This window comes from Eschrichtius robustus, chromosome 2, assembly GCF_028021215.1.
Source record: "Eschrichtius robustus isolate mEscRob2 chromosome 2, mEscRob2.pri, whole genome shotgun sequence".
Classification (NCBI taxonomy): domain Eukaryota; kingdom Metazoa; phylum Chordata; class Mammalia; order Artiodactyla; family Eschrichtiidae; genus Eschrichtius; species Eschrichtius robustus.
This window is the reverse complement of record NC_090825.1, coordinates 159,245,798-159,265,814: the sequence shown is the minus strand read 5'-3', so window position 1 is coordinate 159,265,814 and position 20,017 is coordinate 159,245,798. Positions and strand designations below refer to the sequence as shown.

The following is a 20,017-nucleotide window of genomic DNA, read 5'->3' as shown; positions in this document are numbered from 1 at the left end:
GTTCACCAACAGATGAATGGATACACAAAATGTGGTGTATCCACAGATGGAATATTATTCAACCATAAAAAGGAATGGAGTCCTAATACATGCTACAACATGGATGATCTGCCAATTTTGCTAAGTGAAAGAAACCAGACACTAAAGAGTACATGTGGTATGATTTCACTTACATGAAGCAGGTAAATCCAGCAGAAGGCAGATTAGGGCCAGAGGCTGTGGGGAGGGAGGAATGAGGAGTGACTGCTTAATGGGTATGGGGTTTCCTTTTGGGATGAGGAAAATGTTTTGGAACCAGATAGAGGTGGTGGTTGCACAACAGTGTGAATGCACTAAATGCCATTGAATTCTACACTTTAAAAATGGTTAATTTGGGGACTTCCCTGGTGGTCCATTGGTTAAGACTCACCGCTCCCAATGCAGGGGGCCCAGGTTCGATCCCTGGTCAGGGAACTAGATCCCCCGTGCCCGCAACTAAAAATTCTGCAGACTGCAACGAAGATCCCATGTGCCGCAACTAAGACCTGGCGCAGCCAAAAAAAAAAGTTTAATTTTATGTTATGTGGGTTTTACCTCAATTAAAAAAAAAGACATCATTACCGATTAATCAGACTTGCCCCACAGGCCACCAGTTTGCAGCCCGTGTCTTCTATGCTGCGCTGACCAATGTCCTAACAATAGAAGTGCCAAACTTCAGAGGACTTGTCTAATTAAGAAAACTCATTAATAACTACTTTGGGTGTCAGCCCTTGGAGAGCCCCCAGTCCGGTAGGGTTACAGATGAAGTTTCAGCGCAAGGACGCGCTTCACCTTTATGGGCACCTGAGGGAAGGCCTCACTGGGGAAGTGGCTTTTGAGATGGCACTTGAAGGATGAAAGCCGTTTCCATGGAGGAGGGTGCTCATGATGGAGCAAGAGCCTACGGCTGGAGAAAGCAGCACATGGCTGGGTAAAGGCAAGCTTGCTAGTGAGCCTGGAGCCCTGGCATGGGAAAGGTCAGTGGGAGAGATGGAGCACAGGTGGCACATTTGAGCAGACCCAGGAAGACCTCTTGAACTAGACAGTGGGAGCCTCTGAGGTGTTAAGAGAGGGGAGTGTGAGGACCAAGCCGGACCTTGGGGCGTGTACACAGGCCCTGTGAAGTGGTTGAGGCAGGGAGGCCCGATTAGAGGAGTGTCAGGGAACAGAAACAGGGCCATGGAGGGCAGGGGCAGTAAGGAGAGGAAGAGATGAAGGACGTTCATGAGATGGTCTGGAAGAATTGACTTGTCTTGGCAAGAAATTCCGTGAGGAGGAGAGGGAAGGGATCAATGATAAATGACTTATCCAAGGTCTTCTGACCCCCCACCCCCAACCCCCAGCCCAATGTTCTTTCCCAGCACTAAGCTGCCAGAGGGAGGTGGGAGGAGAAGCGTGTTCAATGTCTTAGAACATCCCAGCAGGAGGGAAGGAAATCAGAAAGTACTCTGGAGCCCAGAGATATAAAAGACAGGGTGGGGAGGGGAGAGGGGCAAGAGTGTCTCCGCTGAATGGAATACCAAGAAACTGGCTTCAACCAGAGACAGCAGCTGCAGGTGGAAGGCTGGTGGACCCTTGGCTGCTGGGCGTCAAGGTGCAGAGCGCAGTGGGCTGGGTAAGGGGTAGAGAGAAGCCTGGCTCCATCCCTCTAGCAGAGCTGTCATTCACAGAAACAGCTCAGGTCTGTGGCCCCCTCCAGCCTGGACTGGGCTACCTGTCCCCAACCTCCTGCACAGGCTCTGGGCTCTGTACTGCTAAGAGGACCCCACCACCACTTCCCAGAAGTTGAGGAGCTGGCCTGGCAGAGTTCCTTCCTGCCTGGCTTCTCGGAGCCCTTTGAGGTTGTCCCAGTCACCTGGATGGTCACCATCCAGGTGCAAGGCTGAGGGGACCAGCTGCCTTCAGTTCTAATCCAGAAAGTGCCTCCTCCTCCCCCTCCACGGCCATGCATCCTCATGTCTTCCTATGCATATTCAGAAGCTTAATACCTTAGGGCGTTAACCACAGAGCATGACAGTGAACCCTTGGTTGCCCTCAGTTCAACTGCCTCTGATGGAGAAACTAGGGTCTAGAGAAGACACATGACTTGCTCATTCAAAACACATTTCAGAGCTAGTTCCTGCAGAGCTGGGTGTGGAAGCTAAAACTCTTGCCACCTAGGAGTTCAACTATATTCCTTCCCTCCACGCTGGCTGCCTGTTGTTCTCACCTCTGTCCCCTTGGCCCTTAGCTTCTGATCTGCCTTTCTGAGGCCTTTAAGAAGGTGGGCTGGGCTCCCTGGTGGCGCAGTGGTTAAGAATCCACCTGCCAGTGCAGGGGACATGGGTTTGAGCCCTGGTCCGGGAAGATCCCACATGCTGCGGAGTAACTAAGCCCGTGCGCCGCAACTTCTGAGCCCGTGCTCCACAACAAGAGAAGCCACTGCAATGAGAAGCCCATGCACCGCAACGAAAAGTAGCCCCCTGCTCTCTGCAACTAGAGAAAGCCCGCGCACAGCAATGAAGACCCAATGCAGCCAAAAATAAAATAAAATAATTTAAAAAATAATAATAATAATTAAGATATCAGTTGCTCATAGACAAATATACTTCATTTCTATAATGTCTAATGGTTTTTGGAAACTGCAAAATAGTTAAAATATTTTCCTTATAAATGTATTAGAATTAATATTAGTAATAGTATATCCATTCTGCAAAGTAATAAACTAAGCTTCTGTTATATTTGTATTATAAAAAAGACAAATCAACCTAATTTTGACTATTGTTTAACAGCAGGGATGGATTCTCAAAAAGAGCTATCTCAGTGTCTCTTATAATATAAAGCTTCCTGAAAATTACCTCATAAAAATTTAGACAAGGATATATTAGCAAATCTGAGGATACTGATTTAATTAGAGAAAATGATAACATAGCCCCAAATTACATGAAGCAAAAATGCATATAATTGAACCAAGAAATAGAAAATTGCACAATAGTTGGAGATTTCAATACCCCACTTTCCATAGTGGATAGAACAACTAGTTAGAAGATCAACAAGGAAATATAAGACTTGAACAACACTATAACCCAAGCAGACCTAACACTCCATCCAACAGCAGCAGAATGCACCTTCTCCTCAAGTGCACATGGAATATTCTACAGGATAGGCCATGTGCTAGGCCATACAACAAACCTCAGTAAGTTTAAAAGGATTGAAATCATATAAATTATGTTCTCTGGCAAAGGAATTAAATTAGATATCAATAACAAAATTAATTTGGGAAATTCACAAATATGTGAAGATTAAACAATGCACTTCTATATAATCAACGAGTCAAAGAAGAATCACAAAGGGAATCAGAAAATACATTGAGATGAATGAAAATGACAATCCAACATGCCAAAAGTTTATTGGATGCAGCTAAAGCAGTACTTAGGGGGAAATTTATAGCTCTAAATATTATTTGGCTGTAAAAATGCGTGAAGTACTGATACCTATTACAACATGGATAAACCTTGAAACTACTATGCTAAGTGAAAGAGGCCGGTCTCAAAAGACCACATATTATATGATTCCATTTATATAAAATGTCTAGAATAGACAAATCTATAGAGACAGAAAGTCAATTAATGGTTTCCTAGGACTGGGGATTTGGGAGAAATGAGGAGTTACTGCTAATAGTTATGAGATTTCTTTTTTGGTGATGAAAATATTCTAAAATTGATTGAGGTGATTTCTCAACTAGAAATCACTGAATTATACACTTTAAATGAATTAATTAAATGGTATGTGAGTTATATTTCAGTAAAGCTATTTTTCAAAAACAAGTTAAATTTGAACGTTGAAAATATCCTTTAAATATAGCACAAAAGTGAAATTATATATGTTAATTGGCTGTTCTCCTTTATTTTAACCTAACTGGTGTCATTTTCAGTTTTGTAAAATATTCTACTCATTGTGTTTGCTTTTCCACCTTCTTTCTCCTGTACATTCCTTGAATTATCACATTTTTAGACACAACAACCAAGTGCATTTAGTCAAATTCGTGTATCACAGAGTTGATGTGGTTACAGTAATAAATAATAAATGCCAGCAGCCTCAGTGAAACACAAAACAAAACAAAACAAAAAAAGAAGGTGGGCTGGGCAGGAACTAGGTCTCTGTCCCCCTCTATATGCTTGCCTGGACAGCATGGGAGAGGCCAGAGTGGGTGGGGGTGGGGGTTGTATGCAGTGAACTTTGCTCACCTTCCTGGGCTCACAGGGCAGGTACCTCTGCCTGGGCCACCTGCCCCCAGACTCGGCAACCCTGCGGAGCTGGCTCAGGAGCCACACTGCCCACATGTCAAGGGGCAAGGCACTTAAGGCCTGGGGCCGGGGAAGGGAAAGAAGCTCCCTGGGTGCGCCCACTTCCTGAATCAGCTGGCCTTGGACAACTTCGTTGCTTTCTCTGCAGCTTGGTTTTCTCATCTCAAAAAGGAGATCATAATTTGGCTGGGAGGATTAAATGAAGTATCATCTGTGAAGCACATGCGCGGCACGGTATCTGGCAGATAGTAGGCGTCTGTAAATGTCAGTTTGTCGTTCTCCTCCTTATGGGGAAGGTAGATCAGAAGGTCAGAATGCTTGCCACAGAGCCTGACTTAAAGTGGCTGGGAAGGCTGTTAACCCCCACCCAGCACGCACTCACGTTATCTTGGGTCTGTTTCCCTGGGCTGGGTAGTATGTGCATCCATGCTACTTGTGAGTGGCCAAGACTGTAGAACCCTGGAGCCACCCATGGAGGCTTGGAATTTTCCCCTTCTCTCTGGCTACCACCTCTGGCCTCATCACCTTTCTCCTTGATTTTTGCAGCAGCCTGCCTGGGCTCCCTACTGCCTGCTCTTGGCCTTTCCCCACTCTGCCCTGGAGGGCACTTTCCAGCCTATGCATTATATCTCCACTCTCCTCTGCTTGAGAGGTGGCGTCCCATCTTCAGGACTGGTCCCACAGCTCCTTCAGGCCCAGCTCTGGCCCCTGCCTCACGGACCTCTGTGCTGGGGACTGCCTCAGTGTCCTCCTTTGTAAGTGCTTGTTGTTGGGAAAATCCATTAAGGGCATCCACTGTGCCCAAGGCCCCTCCTCCCACCGCCAAGGCAAAACCACTCCCCCATCCTCTGTCACTGGGGCAGCGCTTGATGCAGTGCATCGGCACTTGTGGGTCATCTGGCTGTCACCCCCAGGAGACAGTGAGTTCTGAGCCCCCAGTCCACGTCCCCCAGTGCCTCCCCAAACCTGACGGTTGACCATGCTCAGCTCCTACCCACCATCTGCAAAAAAGCCACTTCATGACTGCTTTCTAACCAGGAGGAGGAGGATGAAGAAAGGCGGCCCTGGCTCTAATCCTGAGTCTGTAACTTCCTGGTGACCTCTCTGAGCCTCAGTTTCTTCACTTGTAAACAGGCAGAACCAGGTCATAAATGAAATGGCTTAACCCATGGGAAAGAACTGGCACTTACAGGGGCTTCACAGCTGTGTGTCCCCCGTCCACCCACTCTTCACTCCTTGCCCTCCTTTGTCCTCTCTTGTCCCCTGGGGCCAGGCCCTAGCCCGAGGGTGAAGGGAGGAGGGAGGAGAGCTGGCCGTTCCTGGAGAGGCAGCAACTGAGGATTTCAGACCACGGCAAGAGCAGGCTAACAGGTAACTCCTGGTGCCCGCTGTAGCTTCTGCCAGGTCCAAGATTGTTCTAAACCCAAGAGCTGTGTCACAACCGGGGCATTGTGGCTGTCGGGGTGGAGGGAGTAGGACCCTGCTCACCTGCCTGCACCCCACGCCCTGGGCTGAAAGTGGACTCCTGGGACCTGGACTCCCCTCCTTGAGTCACTCGTGCTGGGGAGGAGCCTGAGTTCACCTCTCTTGCCCTCCCTGCCCACCCTCCCCTGGTGACCTGGGGCGGCCTCAGGCCAACAGGTGGAGGTGGAAGCTGAGAGCTGCCTGGACTTGCTCAGGTGCCTGCCCTGGGGCAGAGAGCTCAGATCTGCAGGAGCCAGCAGGACTGCAGTGTGAAAGCTGCCCGGAAGTCCAGGCTGCCTGGCCAGCCCACTGGCCCCACAGCCAGGCCCAGGCCCAGCTGCCACCCAGGGTGGTAGCAGGGAACCTTGCCCTGGAACTTGTGAGACCTGGGCTCCAGTCCCTTGGTTATAGTGATTTATGGGTGGCAGGCAGTGGGGAAGTATGGGAGGGAGGGGGAAGGATTGAGAGAAGTCTGGGGAAGTCCATGGCAAGATGAAAGGGTTATGGAGATCGGTGGCCCAATATAAATGTACCTAATACTGAACTGCACACTTGAAGATAGTTAAGATGGTAAATTGTGTGACGTGTATTTTACCACAATTAGAATTTTTTTAAAAGAAAAAAACTACACTGAAGTGAACTTAGATTTTCATATTCCAGTGTTCACTGAAAGGTGCTATTAGTAGAGAATTTTTTTTAACAAAGAGTTTACCTAGATTACTCTTAAAGCTTAATTATGGACATTTCCAAACATGCACAAAGGTAAAGAGAAGAGAATAAAAGACCTCCAGGTATCCATCACCCCATCATCTGATTTTATTCATCTCCATATAAACCCTCCCCCACGCCCCCAGCCCCTCCCCCACTCTGGGTTATTTTATTTTATTTATTTTTGGGGACACTGCTCAGCATGTGGGATCTTAGTTCTCTGACCAGGGATTGAACCTGCGCCCCCCACATTGGAAGCACGGAGTCGTAACCATTGGACCGCCAGGGAAGTCCACTCCAGGTTATTTTAAAGCAAAAACCAGACATTATGATATTTCATCCATCAATATTTCAGTGTAGACAAGCATTTTAAATTGTAATATGCATTTATTTTAGGCCGGGTGATTTCATAGGTATGAAGGGTTCAGACTCCTCAGGGTCTGCCAGATAGGGCCACCTGGTGGTCTCTGCTTTGCCCTCCACCAGCACCAGGGTCACTGCTCTCCTGAGAGAGAACAAGGAAGCTCATTCCTCTCTCTTGCCCTCAAGGGAGGGCCAGGAGGAAAGACCTTGGGGTCACCTGTAGGACTCCTGCATGTGTGGAAAAGATTGCTGATGTGCTGAAGTGCAGGCTTCAGTGCCAAGACAGGAATGCTTCCCACGGTGGGTGGGAGCCACAGGCCTGACCAGTTAGGTTGTGGTCTTGGGGATCTCAGCTACTTTGCCACCCACGCACCCCCTTACTCACATGTCCACCCAGCAGGCACCTTATCTGCCCTTCCATTTATCCATGCCCTGCCCTGGGCCCTAACACATGAAACACCACAGACCTTGGAAGTCTGCAAATCAGCCCTCTCACCTGTGTCTTCTGCCCAGGCAGAGGTTTCCCCAGGCCCCTGCTTTGTTCCCCTTCCTCAGCCCACTGAGTAGATATGCCTGACACAGCCTGCCTATCTGGCTTCCATCCCCAACCCACAGAGGCTCGACTCAGACTAAGAGACTGGTGACGGCTGCGGCCTGTATGCAAACATTCATTTGGCCCTACCCAGGAGAGCCAGACAGGCTGGCATACACCCTCACCTGCCTGGCACGCCCCCACCCCACCCTCTGACCAAACCTCTTCGGGCAGCCGTTCCCCCTCCCACTGCTCCACCTCCTCTGACATCCCGGCCACACACAGGTCCTCATCTGGTCCTCAAGGTCCTCGAAGCAGGAGTTGGTCCATGCCCCTGGTAGGTTTGATGGCAGGATGGGCACAGGATTGTGCGTGTGGTGTGGACATCAGGGAGGTCAGGCCCTGGACCAGTCTCTTACTCTGCACACAGCTTTTAGCCTCAGGGGGCTTACGAGGCTGACAGGGACAAAGACCACCCCACCCGTTGTCCCTGGGTTAGTTTACCCACAGGAGCCAGTGGGAAGGTCCGCAAATCTACTGAACAGTTTGTTGCAGGTCCATCCCCTGGGCAGCAGATGCTGAGATGGAGTTAGGAAAGGGAGAGTTTATTGGGGGAACATCTATGAAAGAAAAGGGAAGGGAGCAGGGTTGGGCAGAGGGCACCACCAGCCGATACAGACCCCAACAACTGTGCCCAGCGAGGGGCTCCAGATCTAACTGCCTGTTGGAGGATCCCTCATCGAATAGGTATAAGGTCCTTATACTACCGCCTTGCTGGCTTCCAGAGAAGAGTGTGACCTCCATCTGAAAGCTGAGATGGACCCAGAATATGCAGTTAGCTGGGCACTGTCATCCAGCCACACTCCTTGCAGCTGGACAATGAGTCCTTCCTTGCAGGGGCACATCACCTTGTCCTACCCAGTCACACCAGGCAGGCTGTGTGGCTGGGGGCCCTGGGCTGCAGTATAAAACCTTTAGCATGGAAGCAGGTTAATGGTGGGATCATGGTCTCCTAGACTGTCTCCCCCCAGCAGGTGCGGGGTATGGTCGAATGCATACGTGAACAAGTGGATGAACTTACTCTTCAAAAATTGAGTTAGTGCGATTCTGGAATTTAGCATCAGGGGACCTGCACTCACCTTGAGTCTGGGCCTTTATTAACTGTATGACCTTTAACCTGCTCTAGCCCTTAATTTCCTTATTTGTAAAATGAGGGTGATGATGCCTGTTGTAAGATTTAAACATGGTAACATCTCCGAAAGCCTGGTTTAGAATAAAACCACGTGTCTGACATGATCTTACTTATGTGGAGCGTAGAACATCACCCCGTGCAAGATAAGGGATAGGCAGAAAATACACCAGAAATGTTAACAGTCAGTGTTTCTTGGTGATTTGTTTTTAGATTTAATTTTGGAATAGTTTTGGTCTTAGAGAAAAGTTACAAAAATAGTGAAGTTTGCTTATACCCTTGACTCAGCCTCCACTCATGTTAATGTCAAACATAACCAAGTACAGTGTTGACAACTGAGAAGTTAACAGCGGTTCGGTACTGTAAATTGTGGACTTCATTTGCATTCAACCAGTTTTTCTACTAATGCCCCCTTTCTGGTTCAGGATCCAGCCCAGCACCCCACAAGACGTTTAGTTGTCATGTCTTCTTAGTCTCCTCCAGGCTCTGACGTTTCCTTAGTCCTTACTCATCTTTTGTGACCTCACTTTTTGAAGAGCACTGGCCAGGTGTGTTGTAGAATATCCTCAGCTTGTGTTTATCTGAGGCTGAGCAGCATGGGGAAGGGTACCACAGAGATATGTGCCTTCTCAGTGCGTATCAGGGGCTATAAGATATCAGTGTATCTCCTTACTGGTGACTGCGAAGACCTTAGAACACTTAAATTCCGGTTACTACCCTTTGATTTCCGAGCTACTGTTCTCTGTATAACTCCGCAGGCTTTTTTTTTTTTTTTAAATATTTATTTATTTTGGCTGCGCCGGGTCTTAGTTGTGGCATGCAGACTTCTTAGTTGCAGCCTGTGGACTCTTAGTTGTGGCATGCATGCGGGATCTAGTTCCCTGATCAGGGATCAAACCCGGGCCCCCTGCATTGGGAGCATGGAGTCTTACCCACTGGACCACCAGGGAAGTCCCTCCACAGACTTTATTATTGTTCTTTCACTCAGCCAGTCTTCAGTTCGATTGACCCACGTATTTACCATGGTTTTTGTCCTTCATTCCTTCCTGCATCCATGATCTGCCATCTCAGATAATTTTCCTTCTCTCTGCAGAACAGCCTTTAGAATTCCTTCAATGTATAATAGTCTCCTGGTGGCATACTCTCTCAGTTTTTTATGACAATGTGTTTATTTAATGTTTCTTCTTAAAGGATAGTGTCTTGGTGTATAGAATTCTAAGTTGGCACTAGTTTTCTTTTTAGTACATTGAAGCTATTGTTCAACAATTTGCTGGCTTCCATTTTTGCTGTTGAGGAGCCAGATGTAGTCGAATATTGTGAATCAGTCAGGTTTTGCTAGAGTATGATGCAGTAACAAACAGCCCCTGAATCTCCTTGGTTTGCAACAACAGAGGTTTGTTTCTAGCTTCATTTCCATGTCCTGCAAATGTTGGCTGCAGCTTCTACCTGGGACATGCTAGTCTCCTAGCAGAGGAAAAAGAACCATGGCAAAATCATGTGATGGTTTGTAAAGCTTTTGCTGAGAAGTGGTGGCAGATGTCGTTTATCCACACGTTATTGGCCAATGCCTGACTTCAGCAGGGTGGAAAAATACTAGCCTCCCATGGGGATTGGTAACAAATACAGTTGACCTTCCATATCCAAGGGTTTTGCATCTGTGGATTCAACCAACCATAGATCAAAAATATTTGGGAAAAACTCCAGGAACTTCCACAAGCAAAACTTGAATTTGCTCTGTGCCTGCCTACTATTTACTTAGCATTTACATTGTATTAAGACTATAAGTAATCTAAAGATGATTTAAAGTATATGGGAGGATGTGTGTAGGTTATATGCAAATTCTACACCATTTTATATAAGGGACTTGAGCATCTTAGAACCAATCCCCTGTGGATACTGAGGGATGACTGTAATTGGAGACAGTAATGCTATCTACCACACTGTGGCTTCTTTGAAGAGTTCTGTAGCACTTAGGGTACACCCAGGAAAATATAAACTATGTTTGTTTTTTCAAACAAAGGAGATATAATACACAAGATGGATTGTTTACACAGATTTTTGAGGGCTGCAAGAGCAAAAGAGGATGCTGAGTTTACCCAGATATTAGTAATTACAGGAAGCAGCTGCCACCCCTTGGCCTGGGAGGATAAAAGGGAAGAGGCAGGGTTAGCAGGACCTAGGGGCTTGGAGGAGGACCTGCAGCTGGGACTCTGACCATAAGAAGGGCCCTGCTGGCTTGGGCTATTACCTGGGAGGGGGTTTGGTGTGGCTGGTGCTGGGAGCGTTGAAGGGAGCTGGGGCTGCTGAAGCGAAGCTACAGGAAGGAATCCCCTTCTCCCACCTGTTAATCTCCCTTTAGTGCCTCCCATTGGCCTAACGGAACAGAAAGTCAGCTGGCAAGGGGGCCTGGGAAATATGGTTTTCAGACTCTCGCCCCAACATCACAGAGAAGGTTACGGAAGGGTGGGCTGAGACCTGAGAGACAAGAGGTAAATAACCAGCATTAGTACCTGTTTTTCTCTGGATGCTTTTACCATTTTTCTATTTGTCTTTGATTTTCTACATTTTCACTATGTTGGGTCAAGACATGGATTTCTTTTTATTTATTCTGGTTGGGATCCATTTGAGTTCTCAAATCTGTAGATTAATATCTTCCATCCTTTCTGGAATATTCTCAACCCATCTTTTTAAAAAAATTTATTTATTTTATTTTTGGCTGCGTTGGGTCTTCATTGCCGTGCACGGGCTTTCTCTAGTTGTGGTGAGTGAGGGCTATTCTTCGTTGCGGTGTGGGGGCTTCTCATTGAGGTGGCTTCTCTTGTGGTGGAGCACGGGCTCTAGGCACATGGGCTTCAGTAGCTGTGGCTCGCAGGCTCTAGAGTGCAGGCTCAGTAGTTGTGGCATATGGGCTGGGTTGCTCCGCAGCATGTGGGATCCTCCCGGACCAGGGATCAAACCCGTGTCCCCTGCATTGGCAGACCAGGGAAGTCCCCTCAACCCATCTTTTGAATGTTGCCTCTGTTCTGGTCTCTCTTTCTTCTTTCCTTCTGGAACTGCAGTTAGAAATATGTCAGATCTTGTAATTTCCGTAGCTTCTGTATTTTCCACCTTTTTGCCTTCCCATACTTCTTTCTGGTTCGTTTCTTCTGAGCAGCTTTCCTGTTCTCTAATTCATTCTGCAGCCATGTCAAATCTGCTGTTAAACCCATCCGTTCAGTTTATAATTTGAGTTTCGAGTTTTGAGTTTCTATTTATTCTGTTTTTGCATATGATATATAGTTTTATGGAGTTCCCAGTTCCTTGCTGAAGTTTTCAATTTTAGTATTTAATTTCTTAAACATAGTAAGTATAATTTGTTTTATAGTCTGGAGTTCCTCCAGCTCTATTTCTGTTGATTATTATTTCCAAAGGTTTTTGCTCAAGGAATCTTGCTTCCTCCTGTGTCTGGTTATTTTTGTATGTTGAATATTGTGTTTGTGAAATTATTTGTAGAGATAATTTGAAATAGGGTGATTTTGTCATTCACCAAGGAGAATTTTCTATTGCTTTTGCCAGGTGCCTGGAGGGATTAGCAAACTGAGATCATGTTAGTTCATACTTAGGGCATGATGTTTTCTGGGGCACCTGGATGAGTCAGAGCTTCACTGCCATTCAGGGCCGGGCTGGTTTGCTTTCAGTTAACCCTTACTTCTGGGGTACAGTCCTTTGGGGCTGAATCCAGTGTCAGGCTGGTTTGTCAGTCCCCCCCCCCACCCCCACCCCGGCCTTGGCAGGCCCTTGAATCTGATTTTTGTCTCTAGCCATGCAAGGCCACTAGAGGTGAGCTTGACCTCTCAGCCACTTCTTTCCAATTGGCAAAAGTTTCTGGGGGCAACCACAGCATCAAGTATCAGGGTCACCTCTTTGGAATCCTGTCCTCCCTGGGACCTCGGCACAGCAGTTCCTCAATATCTTGTTAGCTCTTTGATGCTTTTAAGAGTAAGTGAGTTTGTGTGTGTGTGTGTGTGTGTGTGTGTGTGTGTGTGTGTGTGTGTGTGTGTGTGTGTGAATTCCCTGGTTGTCCAGTGGTTAGGATTCCAGGCTTTCACTGCCCAGAGCCCAGGTTCGATCCCTGGTCAGGGAACTAAGATCCTGCAAGCCGTGATGCGGGGCCCAAAAAAAAAAAAAAGTGTGTGTGTGTGAGAATTGTATGAGCATTTGCCCAGCTCCTTTAGCTGTCTTCAGCAGGAGGTTTTGTCCAAAATATCTAGACTGCCTTTACTGGAAGAAAGGTCCTGGTTTGCCTTTTTTTTTTTTGGCCGCGCTGCAGGGCTTGCAGGATCTTAGTTCCCCGACCAGGGATCGAACCCGGTCCCGGCAGTGAAAGCACCGAGTCCTAACCACTGGACCGCCTGGTTTGCCTTTTAAACTATTAAACTATCAGTGTGGAGAGCGGATCAGAAAGTACAAGAGTGGTTTTGGGGAGATAAGTTATGTTAATCCATGTGGAAGATGCTGTAAGCTTGGATGAGGGCATTGGAGGCAGAACTGGAAAGAGGACAGATTTTGAGAGCTACTCTGGATATTGAGATGATGGGCTTGGTTTTTTGTTGTGTTTAGCATGAGTAACTGAATGTAATAGTCCCAGTCTCAGAGACAGGTGTCTGAGAGGAAGAACAATTTGGGAAGGGAAGATCAACAGTTTGGCTTTGGGTATGTATATTTGATGAGGCTTTGGGATGTCCAAGAGAGAATGTTCCATGGGCAGTTGCATATTTGGGTCTGGAGTTCAGGCAGTGATATATAACATTGTGAGTCTTCAGTAGGAAGGGGGCACTTTGACCCTGTGGTTTTCTTGAATGGAAATATTTTAATTAGAATTTTTTCCAACACTGATGATTTTTTCTTGGGTCAATGAAGCATTTTTTGAATAAGTTGCATTAAAGCAAATTATTTTGATGAAAAAAATTTAAATACAGAACAGTCAAACGACTACTTATTTTTTGCATTTAAAGTTTATTTTGCAAAAAATTATTTTCATGGTTATCACTGCTTTTCAATTTTTTATTCAATCTAATTTTAAAATAAAATCAATTTCTTCTCCAGTCAGTTTGCATTTCCTTTTGCGACTGTTATTTCTATCAAGTCCAATCTCCTGGATCAGGTTTTGCAGATCTAAGCTACGTCAAGAAGATTTGAATTTTTCCAACATTTTAAAGCCAATCATACGTTTTGCCAGTGCAGTTTCAGCTGTTGTCAGTTTTATTTGGTGGTGTTCGGTGGAAGAGTGATAGTTTGTCTCTGTTTCTTAGGGAATCCAGGAGAAATTTTTGAGGAGTTTTGTGATCAAGACAGAAATGGAGAATGAGAGAATAGAATAGCTGAGGAATACCAGGACATGGGGATAGAGGGAAGGAAGAGAGGGGAAAGGGCAGAGGGGGGCAGAAAGAGAGGGGGAGGGAGAAATGGAGGATTTGGGGAGACAGGAGAGCATACAGGGTACAGCAGGACAGAATACCTTGGGGTTTAAACAAGCAGGGTAAAAAATTGCCCTGCTGTCGCCCTCTGTATAACACTGAAGCCCTGAGGTTCAGATCCTCTGGAGAGAGAACGGGGTTCAAGGTCAAGGCTGGTGGGACTACCAGATGTGAAGGCAAGTCAAGGAGGATGAGGAGCCAGCGAGACCCTCAGAGAGGGAGGAGGAAACCTGGCTCGGACCCCCGCCTACCCTCCGGGTCTGGCTGGGCCCAGGTGTGCACGCGCTGCCCTGGCCGTCATGCAGTCGGTCGGGAAGGTAGAGTGACAGGGAGCCCCGCTCAGCTGACCTGATGGGAAGACGCGTGGTGGGAGTGCTTTGCTGTGCTGAAGGGAGAGGCCCCTGCAAGGACGGAGTCCTGCTGTTCTTCCTCAACTCCAGGGGCCCCGGATCTCCTCAATGTTCATGAGCCCAGCCTGGGGGTCACCCTGCAGAGACTGGACTGGAGCAAGGAAGCAGGGGTGCAGGTGTCTGGGATTCTGCCGGCTCTTTGATCCAGAATGGTGGCTCGGGTCTGGGTTCATAGCGCCGAGCCACCCTCACCAGGCCCCCCAGCCGGGTGCTGCTGCCCTGCCCTGAGCCACCTGGGACACCGCACAGAAACCTCCCCCACTCCCCACATGGTCAGTTCTTTATCAAGTGCTCTCAGTTCCACAGCCCTGGGACCTGTCTGTAAGGCGGCCAGGTTTAGCAAATGAAAACACAGAACTCCTAGGCAAATTGGAAATTCAGGTAAACAATGAGTTATTTTTTATACCACTTTTTAATACTAAAAAAATAATCTGTCTGAAATTGAAATTTAACTGGGAATTTCACTGTTTTGTCTGGCAACCTTACACTCCTCCCGCAGTTCTCCCCTCCTTTCCATCCCCACCCCTGACTCAGGCCCACCTGAACTACTGCAGCCCCCTCGAATCCTCTGCAGCTGCTTCTACTCTGGCCCTCCCTGGGCCATTTTCCACACCAGTCACCAGTTTACTGGGCCAACAAACATCTCTGATCTTGCCACCTAAAACCCTGCCCAGAGGCTGCAAACTCAAGACCCATAAACATGTTTGGTGGTGGTGGTGATGTTTTCCATCAGAACATTTCACTATAAAGACTGGATTTCTGGCTTCTCTTTTTTTAAAATGTGAAGCTATGGCAGCCCTGAGCCCACATTCCCACCTTTGCCTCTATCACAGGGAGCCAAGAATGCCTCTCCCTTTCAGAAAGGCCCTAGTCTGCACTTCCCCTGGGTCTCATGGGCCACATTCATTTCCTTAACCTGCCCTTGTTCCATCTGAGCTTTTGACCCCTGATCTGCTAAAGTCAGATTACCAAGCTTGACATTCAAGGCCTTTCCAACTCAGAAGACATCTCCTCTCTCCCACCTTCCTTCTCCCTCCATTCCTTTTCTTACCTTCTTCTCCTGGCCCATGGAACGCTGGATGGCTTCTTAGCCTGTCCCATCCTGGCCACACTGTTCCTGCACCTACTGACCCGTCTGCCTAACAGGTGATCCTCCTTCCTGTGGTCACATCCTGGCCCAGGCGACAAGGACAGCCTCCCTGAGACGCCCTCTGTCCTCTCCCCACTGAAAGGTGCTCTCTGCGTCTCTTCTCTGGCCATCCACAAAACCATTTATGTTCATTGCCAGCTTCTTTCTCAACACACATACACACAAATAGATCCCCATGGCTGAGCATCCACTCTGTAGATGCTGGGGAAACAAAAGGAAAATGACCTTTGCGAGCTCCCAGGTAAGTGTGGCAGAGCTCATGGGCAGGGCTGAGAACAGGTTCCCCTACAGAGAAAACACTCAGCTGCCTCTAACTTGGAAGAGGAATTTCCCAGACTGAGGAAACAACCAGGAAACTCAGGAAACTGAGCCTGAAGGGGTGTGGCCCACCTGGAGCCAGTGGGAGCGACTTCCTGGGAAAGGGGGAAGGTGCTGGAAGCAGTGGAGCCAGATGTGAGCAGTCCCAAAAGCCAAGCTCAAGACTTGACTCTAGCATAAGTAATTGAAGACCAGTGGAACTTTTAAAGCAAAGAAATTAGGTAATGAGTTACTAGAGTTACTAGAATGTAAAACCCATGAGGCGCAGGGATTCTGGTCTGATTTATTTTCAGAAGGCTGGTAACTAAATAAATATTTATGTAATGTGTGAATGAGTGAATGAATGTGTTGCGCGAAGGTCATTCTGGCAGCAGTGAGAGGACTGACAGGAGTGGGAAGAGCCTGGGAAGGGAAGTCAGGAGGTGTGGGGAATACCAGGTCCCAGGTGAGGGTATGCATGGACAGGGGGAATGAGCAGGGGGACGGTGGGGACACCTCTAAGGTGACTTAACTGCCTTTAGTCTGAGGGTTTGGCCTTCATCTTTGCAGCAACTCTGCATGGTGTCTGGCCCAGAGTAGCTGCTCAAGAACTATTTGTTGAACTTTCAACAAAAGAATGTCCTAGGTCTACTCAAAGACAGAACCACGTGCTCTTGTCTCCAGCAGTATGGTGGCTGGTCTGGAATTTCCTCCTCCAGAAACTGGTCGTTCTTACAACATTTCTTCCCAGTTTACTTAGAGCTTTTGCAGACATTGCTTCATTTGATCCTTATCACAGCCCTGAGAAGTGGGAACCATTAGCTCCATTTCACAGATACAGAGACAGAGGCCAAGAGAGGTTGTATGACTTCACCAGGGTAAAACGTGGGAGAGATGGAATTCAGACCCAGGTCTGCCAGTGTCCACATCCAGGCTTCTTTCATCATTTAGCTGGAAAGATGTGAGTAGCAAATGTGAAAAGGCACACGATGGCCTGTGGATTCAGTGCTGAGCAGGTATTAATGGTCACAGCTCATGTTCATTGAACACTTCCTGTATGCCCGGTACTGCTCCAAGCAGGTTGTAACAGGGAAGAACAAAATCTGACTCCATGTTGGATCTGTTTCTTTTACTTTGACCTTTGCTTTCTGTTACTGTTGTTCTGTCTATAGCTATAGGCATACATAATGGCCTGCCTTGGGGAACCCTGCCCCTCTGCCTGAATGTTAAACTAAAGTGCCTTTGTTCAGCTCACAGGGAAACACCCTGACCCTGCCCACCTGTGAATGGCTGCAGAAAAGAAGAACTTAACACATCCCCTCCCCCGAGGCTGGCCAAAACCAGGAGATATTTTGCAAGACTTATGGCCTTTTTACTTTACTTCCTCACCTCCTCCCCCCTCTGCTCTATAAAAGAAATTAGCATCCAGACCCCGATAAGATGGTACTCTAGGACGCTAGTCTGCCATCTTCTTGGACACCTGGCTTTCTGAATAAAGTCGCTATTCCTTGTCTCAACACTTCATCTTCCAACTTATTGGCCTGTCATGCGGCCAGCAGAGTGAGCTTGGACTCAGTAACAAGGTGACACGAGTCACCTCATTTATTCCTCAAACACCCTCTGAGTTTGGTCTGTCACTCTCCCCATATTACAGATGTGGCAAAGTATAAGGGGTGGGGAAGGGCTGACACTGCCAGGGAAGGCCTTGGGTGGAGGTAAGCCTGTGGGTGGGGGAGGAGGAAGGCATTCCTGGAGGGAGGCCTGGCTTGAGTAAAGGTGTGGAGGATTGGGCAGAAAAGTGGGGGGCGTCCGTCAGAAGAGGGGGAGAGGCTAAGGGGCCATGTTAACCAAGGCCCTGGCCTGTCGGCTCTCTGGAAGGAACCAGACCTGGCTGATTGAAGTCTGGCCACAGTAGGTCCTAGGGCGGGGACTGGGGTGATGGGCGTGCACTGGGCAGTGGTGAGGAGGAGGCAGGAGAGGGAGAGATGGCTGCTGGTCAGCATACTGCAGGCCTAGTCCAGGTGAGAGATGGTGAAGACCTGAAACAGCAGACATCAAGAGGGAGGGAAGAGGCTTTCCCAAGGAAGGATGGATGGGATAAGTCAGCAACCACCTCTGAGTGTCACATTCAGTTTTAGGTGGCACATTTTTATCAATAGATGCCTGTAGACCAGAGATTACATACTGGTGTTCGTAGGTTTTTGTTTTGCCTGCACAGTATTGACTCATATAGTGTTTTGTTTTAATTAATTACCAACTTAAAAAATCAGGACATTTCAAATACAAATCCAGATTTCCTGTTTCTACTGGAAAGTGAGAGAACTGGCAATACTGGGGCCCCACTTCTGCATGGTAACAGCTGGCTTGTTTCCAATAACCAAGGTACCAATTGTTGTTTCCAGTAACTGAGGTACATACTCTCTTTGCTGCAGTCGCTGCCACTCTCCATTGTACTCCACCCACCTCACACGCTGATGTCACTGGCTTGGCCCCCGTAGACACTGAGTTTGCAACACCTGATTTGGATAAACTGGAGCATGTCTGGAGGAGGGGACAGATAAGTTAGTGACTTGAAACATGTTATACAAGACCAGCCAGAACAATGGGGGATATTTACCCTCTGGAGGTGTGATCGTAGCCTTCATGTTTAAAGGGCTAAGATGCAGGCGGAGGAGGCAGGTCTGTTCTGTGAAACCCCAGAAAAAACTTAGGACCAGTGAAAATGTGTGTGGGGGAAGCAATTTTCAGCTCAACCTAAGGCCATTTTTCAACATCCTAACTGTTTCAAGATGTAACAGGTAATGTCAGGAAGTGGCCAACTCCCTGGCGTGGAGGTGGGAGCAATGTTCAGGCTGAGCCTGGACGACAGTTTCGCCTCAGCCATTCAGAGGGAATCCAAGTGTTGCCTGTGTAGCTGAACTGCATGCCCTTCACAGTTTCTTCAGCCCTTCAGGGCTGGATTCTGTGCCCGTAGACTGGATGCCAGGGTGAGGGAGAGGGAATAGCTAAACTGGCTCCTGTGTGGCTGTCCTGGAAGCCTGAATGTGGCTGCTGCTGCTGGGAGAAGCGGGGAGTTTAGGCTGCAGCTGAGTGGCAGGAGGGGCAGGATAGTATGTTTTCTGTGGTGCAGCATGAAAAGCTTTGGGTCAGACCAGTTGGGTCTGTAAGAGGAGAAGCATGTTGGATGACCTCCAGGGACCCTGCCTGCTTAGGCCACCCGATGCCCTGATAGGAGTCTGGATGGCTAGGCCCTCTGTCCAAGAGGGACAGGGTAGGAGTCAGAGTAGTGGGTGTTGGGGGCTCCTGAAGGCAGCTGCTGTAAACGTACTTCCTAAATGGGAAAGGGAGCTGTGATATTGTGATTTAAAATGATAAATATATATTTGGTCTTCTTGTTTCTGGCACAGAGCTCCTAAAACCCTTGGAATTTCCTAAGCGATAAGAGAGATTTAAAGTGTCTTTTGTTATGCTAATGAGGTGACTTTTGGCCGCACCTAAGGATGAGGACTGTTTGCCTGGAGAATCAACCATGTGATTAGAGGGTTGGAACTTTCAATCCCACCCCCTGACCTCTGGAGAGGGGAGAGGGGCTGGAGGTTTGGTCAGTTGCACTGGTCAATGATTTAATCCATCATTCCCTGGTAGTGAAGCCTCCATAAAAATCCAAAAGGATGGGGTTTGGAGAGCTCCTGGGTTGGTCAACACCTGGAGATTGGGAAGAGTGGCGTGCTCGGAGAGGGTGTGGAAGCTCCGAGCTCTTTCCCCATACTTTGCCCTGTGCATCTCTTCCATCTGGCTGTTCCTGAGTTATATTCTTTTCTTTCTTTCTTTCTTTTTAATTTTTATTTTATTTTTTATTTTTAAATTTATTTTTGGCTGTGTTGGGTCTTCGTTGCTGCACGCAGGCTTTCTCTCTTTGCAGCGAGCGGGCGGGGGGGGGGCTACTCTTTGTTGCGGTGCGCGGTCTTCTCATTGTGGTGGCTTCTCTTGTTGCAGAGCACGGGCTCTAGGCGCACAGGCTTCAGTAGTTGTGGCTCGTGGGCTCTAGAGCGCAGGCGCAGCAGTTGTGGCGCACAGGCTGAGTGGCTCCGAGGCATGTGGGATCTTCCCGGACCAGGGCTCGAACCCGTGTCCCCTGCATTGG

General features: G+C 47.9%; 1 long non-coding RNA gene across 1 annotated transcript in view; it reads left to right on the top strand.

Annotated features, from left to right (window-relative positions):
* Nucleotides 1-20,017, top strand: part of LOC137758660 (uncharacterized) — a 44,652-nt gene that overhangs the window by 814 nt on the left and 23,821 nt on the right. The window lies entirely within an intron of this gene.